Source organism: Pangasianodon hypophthalmus, chromosome 17 (genome assembly GCF_027358585.1).
Source record: "Pangasianodon hypophthalmus isolate fPanHyp1 chromosome 17, fPanHyp1.pri, whole genome shotgun sequence".
Taxonomy (NCBI): domain Eukaryota; kingdom Metazoa; phylum Chordata; class Actinopteri; order Siluriformes; family Pangasiidae; genus Pangasianodon; species Pangasianodon hypophthalmus.
This window is the reverse complement of record NC_069726.1, coordinates 24,040,774-24,043,273: the sequence shown is the minus strand read 5'-3', so window position 1 is coordinate 24,043,273 and position 2,500 is coordinate 24,040,774. Positions and strand designations below refer to the sequence as shown.

Below are 2,500 nucleotides of genomic sequence, written 5' to 3'. Positions count from 1 at the left end.
CAAGGGTTCTGCGGATAATTAAATTCTTATCTTCTTAAAGGAGTTTTACTTGGAACTCTCTCTGAAAGGAAAAGCCTCGGTTGTTGGGTTCTACTTAGAAGCCTTGCTCCTGGATGAACAACCTGAAAACCTCTGTAATGTTCTCTCTGTAACACTCCTAAGCTCCTACGAGTTCCTCCAGGTTTCTTTAGATAGTTTGGATAATGGTTCTAAATTTCTAAAGGTTTTATACTTGGAGCCTTTTCTAAAACAGAAACTCTCAGTCACAGGGTTCTACACAGAACCTTTAAGAGGTCTAAATTCTTACGGTATTAGAGTCAACCTTGGATTACGTTCCTGGAAAAAAAAGGTTCTTTATATAGTGAAGATGGTTCTTAGCTTCTCAAATGAGTTCTATTTGGAAAATGCAATGCTCTGTTTTAGGGTTCTAGTGTTCTAGACTTTTAAAACAACCCTAGAAAAAAGGTTCTCCAAGGGTTCTTTGGAGAGTTAATGGTTCTAGTTAATGGTTTTTGAAGAGTTTACACTTGGAAACTGGTAGGAAAAACCCTTTGTTGCAAGATTTTAGTTAGAACTTTTAAGAAGAACCTGTAAGAACCGTATACAGAACAAACGCTACACTAACAGAGATGAGGAACAGAGTGAACGCAGCTGTTCAACACTGCAGGACTCTTTTCTCCTTTCTGTCATCTGTCTCACTCTCTCCTTCTTCTCATCCCTAATGCTCTCTTTCTTGGTGTAAATGTGTCTACACAGTGGAGTTCTGGAGCAGGAGGGATGGTGAGAGGGGACGGTGAGGGTGCAGGGTGAAAGCGGAGTGTAGAAACCTTCTCTCGTTCTCCCTCCCTCGTTCCTCCTCCCTCGTTCTCCCGTCCCCTCCCCCATGATGCCTTCCTCCGTTCCAGACAGTTGAAAATGAGAATGTTAACTGCTTGTGGACGGTGTTTAAGGAAAGCCAACGGGCAAAACAAGGCGTGCACCCGAGCGTGGAGTTCAGGCCCGCAAGCGCTGCTTCGTCAAACCACAGGAAGCTCAACAATGAAAGTCTTTTACACAGCCCTGATCTGGACCTTTTTACTTTTTTCCCTCTAGCAGGCTTAGGAAATGCTCACGTCTCCAGAGACGTTAAAACCCACCACACTTTGGTTAGTATTTAATCACGTAAGTCTCAACGGTTTTAACATGCTGAAAGGAAGTGTGCATTTACAACCACTTAGCTAACAACGTGACAGCCCGCATGTACACACACTACACTCCTCACCTTCACCTTGATTAGATCAGCACCAGTTCCTAACGAAAACTAGGTCATGTGTCCTTTAGGACATCAGCGCTGAGACACAGAGACCGGGTCAGAGCTTTATGGAAGGAGTCTCCAGTGTCAATGCTTTGTAACAGTCAGAGATAAAGCTGTAACTTGTTTTTGTAAGTTTTCTGACGTCTTCAGGACAGAGGAGTTTATTGAGCTCATCAAGCAGATTTGCTCATTTTAGAGTCTGTCAGTTTTGTTTGCAAGAACAATTTGACTTTAATAATCACTAATAGTGACCCTTTAAGAGTTTCATGATGTTTCATGTCTTGCTCTACTTCCGACATACATCCCTGGGTTAATAGGCGGAGCTTAAGTTAAATTTTATCAGCCTATTGAAAGCTTGTTCATATTACATCATCACTTTTCTTTTCACCTCTATAGCTTGAGTACTGCTTTTGCTTCTGTAACCGTTTTTGCCAAAGCCCTCCTGGCTTTCCCAGACCTCTCAACTGAATCCCTTCAACCTTCCGTAAGGAATAATCGGAAAGGCGTCCCTCTTTAACACGTCAACTTCCCTCACTGCTGGTGTTTCACCAGGATGTCCATGAGTTAGCACCATGACAGGCACCGACAGCTTCTCACATTGCTTCTACAATTCGAAGATTTGAAAACAGTCTTTTCAGTTTCCCGACTTTAATTATATCTCTAAAGAAGCTTCAGCCAGACGCTCCCAAGCAACCGGGAATGCTCTCCTGGGTTTACCTGGTAAATTTGTCCAGCATCCCGAGCAACAAATCACAACTCAACACCAAGTTACGATCAGGTCATAGCTTTGATGCTTTCTTTACCCAAGTGTACAGAACATGGCCTCAGGTCTGATGATTCAATCACAACATCGATGATTGTCCTTGGCTCAAGGTGCTCTTGTACCAAGTACACAGGAGAACTGACGTTCCCCAGCAGCAGTATGGAGTCAGTAGGAGGAACCATCTTGAGCACCTTCTCCACCAAGAAGGCAGAACTCTGATTTGGTGCATTATGCACAAACAACATTCAGAGTTTTTTCTTCCTGAGGCTTGAAATCTCGCTGGAACTGGGACTGGTGAATATCTTCACACCATCTCCTGTAGGAAGTCTGGAGTAGGACAGAGACCATGCGAGATCAAGATGTTGAGTAATGCGTGTGGATATAATGCTGTTCTTTACTCCATCTCCGACACTAACTCAGTTTTTTTTTTCCCAGATCCCAAA

At 43.3% G+C, this 2,500-nt stretch overlaps 1 long non-coding RNA gene across 1 annotated transcript in view; it reads left to right on the top strand.

Annotated features, from left to right (window-relative positions):
• The window catches only part of LOC128320847 (uncharacterized), a 7,159-nt gene that overhangs the window by 418 nt on the left and 4,241 nt on the right, over positions 1 to 2,500 (top strand). Inside the window, exons 1-2 of the long non-coding RNA XR_008304433.1 lie at positions 1 to 1,145; positions 2,493 to 2,500. The exon at positions 1 to 1,145 is cut by the window's left edge and continues 418 nt beyond it; the exon at positions 2,493 to 2,500 is cut by the window's right edge and continues 4,241 nt beyond it. This is a non-coding gene — a long non-coding RNA (uncharacterized LOC128320847). The remainder of the gene's footprint in view (positions 1,146 to 2,492) is intronic.